We start from the raw sequence: 12181 nt of genomic DNA, 5'->3' as shown, positions 1-12181 counted from the left end.
ATTTGTCTGGGCACCAGAATTAAAATACGAGCCACCATTTTTCCTTTTTTCCTTTTTCCCCCCAAATAATCTTTATTAGTTTTTCAATTAGATACTCCACATACACATATTGTATTACATTTTACATTTATACTTGCTCTTCAGAGCCCAGGTTTGGAAACAGCAGCAATTACCAACAGTAGAAGAATGGCGACAGAAGGTAATGGAATATGCAGAAATAGCCAAACTAACAGGGGAAAATCGACAACAGGGCGAGGAAACATTTCAAAAAGAATGGGGGAAATTTATGTTGTGTACAGGAAACATAAGATGAAATAGTAAAACCAGTAGAATTGGAAACAGACCTCATAACAGGAAAGATTAAGAACAGTGATGGATAATGAAAATAAGAAGAAGGGAAATGTATAAGGAAACTACGTAATATAACTAACAGGAGTGGTAAATGAATACAGACAGACAACAAGAATGGTATAAACACAAGGATTTAATCTGCAAGTATTTGGTTCTTTGCTTGCAACTCTCTGAGTTCAGCAAAGCCAAACAGGATCTATTGTCTTGATACACCTGTATAGGACATTTCACAGAAGCTCTGATGTCCAGAAGCAGTTGCACCAACCATTCACAATCCATGAGTGAAAATGACAGGGCATTGAGTTCTGCTTCACAGGAACTTAGGTTTACTGTTGTCTGCTTTTTGCACAACCAGTCAAACAGACAATGGTTGTACATGTAGCATACTCCAGAAGTGCTTGTACCATCTGTGGTATCACTTCCAAAGCAAACATCTGCAAAGATTTCAAGACCTCCAGTCTTCTGACTAGTGAACCTCAGTCTGTAGTGCAAAGTCCCCTTCAAATAGCGGGCTGTGCGCTTCAGAGCTTTCCAATCCTGAACAGTAGGATTGTTGGCATGTCTGCTAAGCAGGTTAGTGCTTACAGCTATGTCAGGTCTTGAACATCTAGCAACGAAATTCAGCTTGCCTAGAATGCATCTGTACAGTGTGGTGTCAGAAAATGCTTCAGCAGTACTATCTACCTGGTAACCTGTCACCATCGGTGTGTCTGCTGGGTTTGCATCAACCAAATTCAGCCTGGTCAATACATCAGCAATTTTCTGTGTCTGGTGTACCAGAAAATTACCTGTTTGGTCCTTCTTCACCTGCAAAGAAAGAGAGTTGGATACCTCACCAAGATCCTTCATGTCAAAGTGCTCCTTCAGCTGAGCTAGGGTGCTTTCGTACAAAGCCTGATTCTTCCAAAACAAAAGAAGATTATCAACAAAACATAAACAATACAGTTTGTTTTGCCCCTCCTCCTTGACAAACACACATGGATCAGCTTTGCCTTGGTGAAAACCAAGAGAAAGCAATGTCTCGGTGAGTTTTGTGTTCCAACACCTGGCACTCTGCTTGAGACCATATAGGCATTTCCGTAGTTTACAGACCATTCCCTTCTGTACCTGCACTCCATCAGGTGGAAGCATATACAGTTCCTCCCCAAAACCCCGTACAAAAAAGCTGTGTTCACATCGTGATGAGAAACGTGCAGTTTCTCTTCTGCAGCAATCTTGAGCATTAGCCTAATGCTCTCATACTTGACGGTGGGTGAGTAGGTCTCGTGGTAATCCTGTCCTGGTACCTGAGAAAAACCTCTGGCGACCAATCTGGCTTTGTGTCTGACAACCTTGCCAGTCTGGTCTGTCTTGGCCTTTTGCTGCCAACCAGCCTCATTCCTGGGACTACTGGCACTAGGTTTGGTTCCTATCCAAGGAATCAACTTCAGCCTTCATGGCATTAAGCCATGGTTCAGCATCTTTAGAGGTTAACACCTGAACCTCTTTGAAGCTTGCAGGTTCCCACACCTTCTCTGAGCTACCAAGAACCGCAGTTGCTGTCTTAGCAAACTCATCAGCAAATCTGTTTGGAGGTTTGCCTTTTGTGGCCCTTTCAGATCTGCGTACTAGACGCAAGTCTTCTGCACTCATCTCCTCTTTCTTAGGAGAAAAGTGGCCAATGGTGAACAGTGGTTCTTCCAGTTCAGTGTCAGATGTATCAGATGGTCTGACTGAGGCCTTTGCGCTCTTGTAGTCTGCTGTGTCATCACTGTCGCTGACATCAGCAGCAGCGCCGCCCACTGAGCTGGAATCTGAACTCTGATCATCATCCTCAGTTTCCGCTTCTTCCTCAGCCTCTTCATCCTCTTGTGAGTGACTCTGGAAAATTCCCACATTTTCAGGGGGCTCCGCTAGGGGCGCCACAGAAGATGGCTGACAAGACCATTTCTCCAGCTCCCACGAGGTAATTTAGAGGCTGAGATGGGAGTAATCAGCGTCCCAAATTCTTCCCGGCGGAAGGGAAGATGCAGTCTCATCCGCGGTGCCCAACAAAGCACCCCCATGTTCGTAGAGAAGGAGGGGGTGGGGGCACTGGATGGAAAGCCCCCAAGGGAGTTCGGATCTCCTGGACGCTGTCTCCACGAGCGCACCTAGTTCCATTTCTTAAGATTAAAATTTCGATTTAAGTTTTGGACATACTTCAAGCGAAGAAGGGGTAATTAATCTGCCAATTAAGCCAGGCACTGAGGTGCCAAGAGTGACAGAGAGGAAGAAAGATAACATCTAAGAATAACATCTAAGCCGGTATGTTGGAACGGAATAGAAAGGAGGGGGGATAAAACTTTTTCTTTTTCTACTACGATAATACCTAACAACCCCCCCCCCCCCGAAGAACCGTTTACATTATTTACTCTTGGCCTGCAGTTGTGTTTCTGAAGGTTCATCAACTGAGACTTCTGTGGTGGCTTCCTCTCTCCGAATGCAAGAGAAAGAAATGGACCAAAGGAAGTGTCATTTCACACAACACACAGTTAATTCATTTGTATTGTGTTTGTTTGAGACATCACTGAACCACTCTTTGTTGCAAGTGCCAGCTCTAGAGCAGAAAACGCCAAATGTGCTGAGAGGAGGAAGAGGAAGGTTAGACTTCTGCATGCAGTGCCACTTTTATTTTGAAAAATGCCCAAAGGCCCTTCATTATGACCAGACAAAATGTCACAAAATAGTGAGGTAAGCTTCTGAATCCACCAGAGCTCTTCTTCTTCAGGATGTGGGCAGGGGTGGGGGGACTGAGGGAAACAAAAATTTGGCTAGGTATTGAGGCCATATTGGTCAAAAGTTAGTTTTTGCTGTACGCTGCCTTAAAAGGGGGCTGGTTTGGGGGCTCACATACACACATACTGGCCTGTGTTCTACCTCCAAAGTCGGAGGCAGTTTGTCTCAGTTACTAGGAATAAAAAATGGACGGGGCCCTTTCTCTCACTTTGTCTACCAATCCCCACACTTTCTCTTTTCTGCCCCCCCCCCCATTTTGTCCTCCTTTCCCCCTGGATGAATTAAGCCAACGGTTGCATGAAATCAGGCCAAGGGCTGGCAATTGCCCATCTCTTTGCGAAAGGGGCAGTTCTGCCCCTTGGTTGGGAGAGAGCCATCATTTGGCCTTGGTTGGGAGAGAGCCAGTGTGGTGTAGTGGTTAAGAGCGGTAGATTCGTAATCTGGGGAACCGGGTTCGCGTCTCCGCTCCTCCACATGCAGCTGCTGGGTGACCTTGGGCTAGTCACACTTCTTTGAAGTCTCTCAGCCCCACTCACCTCACAGAGTGTTTGTTGTGGGGGAGGAAGGGAAAGGAGAATGTTAGCCGCTTTGAGACTCCTTCGGGTAGTGATAAAGCGGGATATCAAATCCAAACTCCTCCTCCTCCTCCTCCTCCTCCTCCTCCTCCTCCTCCTCCTCCTCCTCCTCCTCCTCTTCTTCTTCTTCTTCCCTATATGTCTGTTTGGGGGGCTAACAAAGCAAGGATGCTGGCCCAGCGGCTGTTTCCAGGTCATTCTTTCCTCTGTCTTCCTACAGGGTCTCTACATATTCCTGGTCTATGCAATCTACAACAGCCAGGTGAGAGACAGCCACACTACGCAAGGGGGGGATTTGGCACCCTGTTTTCTCTGCAACAACTCTTCAGACTTTGAAAATGGGCTTGGAAGGATGTGATCAATGGTTTGTGAAACCAGCTAGGAAAAGGGCAGCTACCCTCATGGTCACGGCCTTCGGGGTCCCTGAAATCTGCTGGATCCTCCCGTGTGTGTGTGTGTGTGGTGGCATTCTGACTACTTGTCATTCTGCTGGCGAGATCTCCTAGGGCAGGCTTGGCCAAACTTGGCAAACCAGCTGTTTTGGGACTACAATTCCATCATCCCTGACCACTGGTCCTGTTAGCTTGGGATGATGGGAGTTGTAGTTCCAAAACATCTGGAGAGCCAAGTTTGGCCATGCCTGTCCTAGGGTCATCCAAGTTCCCACTAGATCTTGTGCAAGCAACGCTAGTTTTCCGCATATACATGGAACCCTAGGAGTCAAACCCCCGTGTAAGACACAGCCACACCACAGAGCAGGAGTGCGGAAACCTCCAGCCTGTGGGACAATCTCAGTCCTCCAGGCAGCCTGCAAAGCTAGCTGCAAAGTCTGTTGCATGTCAGACAACTTTGCTCCCCAACTGACTCCTCTGTGGACAGATGGCACCCAACGGAGGGTGGCAGTTGCTGCTGTTTCCCCCGCCTTTTCCTCTTCAGCTGAGGAAATAGCTACATACGACTAGCAGATGCATTTTAAAAATTATAAAAATTTATAATTTGGCAGATTGTTTGAACTATATGATATGTATTTGTAGAATTTGGAATACTTAATGTGATTTGATTGGATTGTTAAAATGGAAAATTTAATATTTTTTTTGTTTTTAAAAAGGAAAATTCCCACATCCCCCCCCCCTTAGGATTGTACTCAACACTCTTTGTGATCCTAACGGACTGAGAGTCAGTCATGAATACCCTGTATGCACCTTTTTCGTACCCCATGAACAAACCATGTGCCCCACGCTTCCCAAGCTTGCTGCTCTGTGGGGTGTGGACCCACATGTCAGAACCAAAGATTCTCATGTGCTTGACACAAGGTTTCTTACCAAACATCTTCTCATAGGGAGTACAACCAATAGGTGATGACAGTCTCCTGTTGTATGAATAAACCAAAGTATTCAAAGACTCAGCCCAATATTTCTCAGGGAGATTGGCATCATGCAACAAGGTTTTTAGGCCTTGCAGCAAATTTTGGCCTGTCCACTTGCAAAGTCCATTCTCCCATGGAGATCTGGGACTTGAGAGGTCGTGCTGGATTCCCTTCTCAGTCAGGAAAGCTTCAAACTGCTGAGAAGTGAATTCACCGCCTCGATCAGAAAATAAACAGCCAATGCGTTTATTGTGAGCATTCTCCAGCCAAGCACAGAACGCCTTGAACCTAGGAAACGCTTCTGACTTCTGCTGGAGCATAAACACATGAATGTACCTGGAAAAAGAATCAATTAAAACCATGAAGTACCTTGTTCCACCCAAAGAGGGCGCAAGTGGACCAACCAGGTCTGTGTGGACTAGCTGATAGGGTTTGGAAGCCTGTCTGCTAGAGACCTTGCCTTTGGGAGCAACCTTCACTTTGTTTTCTGCACAAGAGACACATTTCATGTGAAACTTACAGGGCTTTGTGGTTAAACCCTGAACCATCCCAGGCATCTTGGCCAGTGCCTGCCATGACATGTGACCAAATCTTCTGTGCTGTTCGTGAATACAACCTGAATGAAGAACTTTGTTAGTTTGTGCAACACAACAAGATTCAACATTAGACACATCAACAGTTTTGTCATCATAATTTAGCAAGAACAAGCCATCTACAAACTTAGCATGCAAAATGTCCTCTTTGCCCTTCTTAATAACGCAGATGCGCTTCTTGAAGAAAAATCTCAAAGTCTTGCTCAGTCAGCTGTGGGATGCTGAGCAAATTGTCTGCAGAATGTGGAACAAAAAGTACTTTGCTGATGGTGGTGTGCAGACTTGCCAGTTTCACTGTCCCGACTCCTGCAATTCTCAAAGTCTTACCATCAGCCTGTTGGATTCCCCAACCTGAGGCGTAAAGGAAATAAACAGGTGTCAACTTCCACAGATGTGCCTCGTGGCCCCAGAATTGACAATAAAATGGCCTTTGGCCTTTGCAGCAGCAGTGCTAGCAAACAAAGTCTTGTTTTGCACAGGCCTGGGTTTCTCACCCGCTCCCTGCTTCCAACCATCTGCAGGCTTTTTCTTTTGTTTCCCTTTAGCCTTTGGACAAAGACGCTGCAAGTGGCCTTCATTTCCACAGTGCCAGCACTTCACAGCTGCCAACACCTTGGCTCCCCCGGAGGCTGGAATGCTGTCCCACACTGCTCCCCCCTGAAACACACAAGCTGGTTCCGCTGCGTTCCTCCTATCATATTCATTTTGGAGGGTCTCCAAATCCTTTGAAGCAGTGAGCTCCTGCGCAGGTAAAGTTGCCAGCTGGCTTGCCACAGCATGGTAACTATCGTCTAGGGAATCCAGGATAAGGATTGCAAACAGAGACTCAGGCATATTAAAACCTCTCTGAGTCAATTCCTGTCTGAGATGCTGCAAATGCAAAACGTGGGCTCTAAGGTCTTTCTCTGGCCCCAAACGCTTCTTGTGAAGGAATGGGTTTCCCAAATCTAAAATCTGACTGTGCAGTCAGTCTGAAATGGGCCCCAAAATCCCCATTTTTCCTTCTCCATTAGCTAAAATGCATTAACTTGAGCACTTGAGCACTTGAGCCAAGAACCCAGCTGTATAAACAAAGCTCTCTCCTTTATCAGTACATGACGCTTAATGAATGGCCTTGTCAGTTCCAAAGTGGAGACAGGATGGCAGAGCTGGGGCTTATCTTATCTTGTGTGTTGTAAATATCCTGACACACTGACGCACAGACCTTGCAAGACAGCCCCGTGCTCGGGAATGACGCCAGGAGTGCTCTTAGAGTTGGTGAACTTCTTACCCCAAGATAAGGAATACAGGAACAGGAACATCCTTTCATGGTCAAGAGTACAGGAACAGGAACATCTCTTTATGGTCATGGATGTCAACTTACATGTATAAGCTGACGTTTCTGGATTCCTGGGGAAGGGGGGAGAGGGTGCCTGGAGGATATATATACTGTATGCAATTTCTCTTGCTTTTGTGCTTGCTGTGAACCGATTCACGCAGAACTTTCTGCTATCCGGAGAGCAGAATAAACTCTTTCTCTGAACCAAACCTCGGTGTCATTTAACTCCTTCCTCCCTGTTCTGGGAGCAATGCTCACCCTACCAATCGGTAAAGTCTAAAAAGGCTACACTTGTGCAGCTTTCTGAAGTAAAGCAACACAGACCCAGCTTCCTGTCGGAGATGAGAGGCCTCCAGCCCCTGCCACATCTCACGCAACCTGGTTTTCCCAGCCAGGGTAATCAACTCTTCTGGAGCTACCGAGAGCAGAATTATTCCCATGCCTTTCGAATCTGCTGCAACCCATGCATCTGTTATAGGAGCTGGGGGATCCTCAGAAACAGTGTGCCACACACCAAGCTTTCTCACCTGACCCTCGCAATACCTTGCTGCCATTAAGCTTTGGACACGGAACCCCATCTGAGGCTTGTAAAAGAGAGGTGACAGGCCTGAAGCCCTTCCCACATCTCACGCAAGCTGGCCTTGCCAGCCAGGGTGATTAACTCTTCAGGGTTGACTGAGAGCAAAATTACTCCCATGGCTTTTGAATACTGTGCCACCCATGCATCTGTCAGAGGCGCTGGGGGGTCCTCATAAACCATGTGCCACACACCAAGCCTTCTCATCTGGCCCAGGTCTGATAATTGTGGCCATTAAGCTTTGGGCACAGAACCCCATCTGAGGCTTTTAAAAGCTCCATTTCAGCTCTTTACTTCCGCCATGAGCCTTATTGCCATCAAAGGCTCCTTATCTCTGGCAAGTCTTAAATCAAGAGACCTGCCTCTCACTCTGGCCTAATTACTTGGCTTGGACTTCAAAGACTCTCTGCCGCGGCACAGAAAAGCCTCGCTTTTCCACATACCTCTGTTGCTGCCAGGATCTCGCAGTCTTCAGCAGTCTTACTCTCCTGTAAGCGCCGTGAATCTGGGCCCGAAACCCTGTTGTTGGGATACTGCCAGGGAGACGGGGGCTTCAGGCAGGCCCCCAGCTGGCTCCGGACGATCACCAGTCTCTTGTGGAACAGCATCAGTCAATTAGCGACACGAGCCTCAGATACGTTCCAAGACCTGTCCACACCCTGTCAGCAGAGTGTTTTGAATCATGCACAATGGAAGATGCAGACAGAAAGAGATGTACAAGCATATTTACAGTTTTATTCAGCGTAGTCAGGAATAAAAGAAAAATATGACTGCATCCCTTCGTCTTCAGCGAAAACAGCAGTAACAAAAGCTATATACAAAACAGATGTTCCCAGCAGAAGCTGGAAGTAAACAGGCATGTGACACACAACAGCCTGTTCCATCTTAAGGTGGAACAGAACTATATCCTAACAGTATCTGGGGGGTGGTCTTAGGTTACACCCCTTCTGTGATGTATGTATGATGTTCCTGGGGGTGGTCTTGATCTACAGGGTGGCAATTTCAAAAGTCTAGATAAGGCCTTGCACGCCATTGTTCTGGGTTCCTCCTCCCTCCTGTGATGTGGTGAGTGAGGACCCTGTTGCAACAGATCAATAGAGATCAGGCTTACTAGGTGCTTTGCCTCTCAATATTCTCTGGTTGGCCTCTGTTATTTTCTCCTACCAATAGGGAACCTATGTAAGGACTCTATACGGGCTCTTGGATACCCCATAAGGGAAAAGGGCAGATTTTGTTTACAACAGATGACGACGCTCGAAGGGACATTTGGTTACCCGGATTCTGGGAGCGAGGAAGGACTGGTGATCCAGCGCGCACCAGCCAGTTTGCCAGGAGGCATAACCAGTCCTCCAACAATCCCAGGGTCTGGAAATAACTGGAGGTCCAGCGGGGTCAAGCAGAGGAAGCAAAGCTCGATCAGGTTGGCCTTAAACAACCAGTCAAGAGATCCCGGGATCACCAGGAACAGCGCATGCAGAAGTGTGCATAAGTAGGAAACACAGGTAGTGGGTTGGGTTCTCTAAACCACAGCAACCAAAATTCTTTAACTCTTCCTTTTCCCTTCAAATCTAAACTTTCTCCCTCCCTTATTCCATCACCTAATTTTCACCACAAGACCCCAATCCATCGGAGTTGCCCAGAGGAGGGTCTTGTGAGTCTCTTCCCCTTTAATTCTATTTGCCAACCTAGTCTCTCGCAGGGTGTCCAGAAAAGTTGTGAACTTACTTCTGAACCAAACTATAACTCCCAGGCGCAGCCGCACCTCTGCCATGGTTATCTTTGTTAGAGATGACCTGTGAGCCAGAGAACGCAAGGGCACCTGATTCCTTTCCTTGCTTTCATTTCTGAGTCCCGATCTGGCCCTGCACTCTGCAAGCGTCCAGTAGGGAACTCTGATTTTAGATTGTAAGAGACAGGAGGTTGCTGTGGGCTCCCCGGCTGATTTAATAACCACTAAGTGGGGGTTTGAGATCGCTGACTGCACTGTTAGCTTAGTAGCCAGGAAGGCCAGCAGCTGTACCAGCCTAGTAAGTCAGGCCAGACGAACGGTGGTGTGTCACAGTACTAATCCTTGGAGTTGTCCAGATTGAGTCTACTGTGGGTTATTTATTCTGTTTCCTGAAAAAGTGGGGATAAAACCCTGACTGCAGTATAAAAGTAAAAGCTAGCACTATTAAATTCTTAAAATGGGTGCAACTCATTCAAAAGAAATAAACCCGCAGACTATATGACTATGAAAATATGGCGTTCCTTCTAGGAAAAATGGTATTAAAGATAGATGCTTCCATGGCCAGCAATTGTCTATCTGAGTCCAGTTTTAACTTCGATTTGGTTGGACAGAAGGGTTATTGTAAGGCTCCTGATATCAGTCTCTGTAAGATCAGCCAGAATTTCCTGGCCTCTTTTCTTGGAAAATGCCCCCACCCCCTCGTTTCAGTCTCTTTCTGTTCCCCCCCCTCTTACTTCTGTGCCAGGTAAATTTACTCCCGAGTAAGCTTCCTTTAACAAGGAAACTGCAAGGGGGGGGGGGGCAATCTTTACTAAAGGTACCCCGCATCTCACTTTCCTAAAATAGGCTTAGTATTCCTATTCAAGTTCAGGAAAAAAATGTTCACTTTTGTATTCCTTTTAAATCAAATCTATGGCTGTTTTATTATTTGTGAGTGGTTATATCAACTCTTGAATTAACCCTATTCTTTATAAAAGATTCTCTCCCTATTTTATCTTAGGAAAACTGTTCACTTATATCTTCCTTTAAAGATCATTTCTCTAGGAACTTTCACTCTTTAGTCTAAGGAAGTAAACTCTCACTCAAATCATCTTAAGATCTACTAAAAGGGTTCTGTATAAAGTTGGGTACTTTTATTTTCCTCTTCCTTAGTATACACGTGTGTGCTTGCATGATAGGAGCATAGCTTGTGTTTCCTTCCCCAGTTGTGTCTGTGTACATAAGTATGTGTGTGTCTCTCTGGTAGTACAAATCCTTGGACTAGGTGACCCCAGGGTCCCTTCCAACTCTCCCAATTTTATGGCTATGTGGAAGGCAATGAGTCTGTAAGCATTGGAGGATAATTTTTAAATTCTGGTGTATGGTGATGGGTTGAAGGTCAGCCCAGCTTTGCTTTTTGGTACAGTGTTATGTACTGAGTTGAATAGGATCCAAACTGCAGCAGTCTGATTGGTCCTAGAACAATAGGATCCAAAATGCAGCAGTCTGATTGGTCCTAGAGCAATAGGATTCAGAATGCAGCAGTCTGATTGGTCCTAGAACAATGCAGCAGTATGATTGGTTGGCAGGAGCCACCCAATCCAGCTCCAGATAGAAGTGAATCTACAACCTGATTGGCCTACAGGAGAATCCCGGTATTAGCCAATCACGTGCAGCCCATTGTGTAAATAATGTATATAAAGCAGATACTTTGAGGGGACATCCAGTCCCTCCTCACCACTATGAGCTGAATAAAGAGCATGAAATCCACTCTCGACTCTGAGTATATTTCATATAGAAAGATGGAAAGATTGGTTTTTAGAGTTTAGAATAAAGTTTTAAAAGGTGAGAGGTGAAAGTCGTGATGTTTTTGAAGCAGAGCTAGTGATATCAAGCATTTGAGTGATTAACAGTTTTTACCATTTTGTCTATAGTTTTAAAAAATCAGACTTCAAAGTATTCAAAGTTTAAGCACATACAAATTTATAATCAAGTAGAATGAGCCTTGCCCATCCCTGTAAATAAAGGGCAGAAAATTTTGTCTGCAAATGGTAGGGCTGATGAAATATACTCAGAGTCGCAAAGTGATTTCATGCTCTTTATTCAGCTCATAGTGGTGAGGAGGAATGAATGAATGTCCCCTCAAAGTATCTGCTTTATATACATTATTTACACAATGGGCTGCACATGATTGGCTAATTCTGGAATTCTACTGTAAGCCAATCAGGTTGTGGATTCACTTATATCTGGAGTATGATTGGGTGGTTCCTGCCAACCAATCATACTGCTGCATTGTTCTAGGACCAATCAGACTGCTGCATTCTGAATCCTATTGTTCTAGGAGCAATCAGACTGCTGCAATTTGGATCCTATTGTTCTAGGACCAATCAGACTGCTGCAGTTTGGATCCTATTCAACTCAGTACATAACAGCTGAAATGACTGAGAATGTTAAATATCTTATGAATTCTGACTCTCTGGCCATTTTTACCCATACATAAGGGAGCAGGTGATTGTTCCGAAAATGACCAGAGGGGGAGCACACAGAATAATGATAGCCCACATTTTTTAATAGAGACCTGCACCCCAATTTCCTGTACATAAAGAAGACAGTACTCCCTTTGCCTGGGCTGCAGGAAACATGATCCCTTAGAACTGAGTTAACAGAAATTCAAGTTGACCAACTTCTATTGTGTGACGCGGCAGCTAAAAAAGCCAATGCAATTCTGGGCTGCATCAATAGGAGTATAGCATCTAGATCAAGGGAAGTAATAGTGCTACTGTATTCTGCTCTGGTCAGACCTCACCTGGAGTACTGTGTCCAGTTCTGGGCACCACAGTTCAAGAAGGACACTGACAAACTGGAACGTGTCCAGAGGAGGGCAACCAAAATGGTCAAAGGCCTGGAAACGATGCCTTATGAGGAACGGCTAAGGG

This window comes from Podarcis pityusensis (assembly GCF_964106645.2).
Source record: "Podarcis pityusensis genome assembly, chromosome: W".
NCBI classification, from domain to species: Eukaryota; Metazoa; Chordata; class Lepidosauria; order Squamata; family Lacertidae; genus Podarcis; species Podarcis pityusensis.
This window is presented reverse-complemented; position numbering follows the sequence as displayed.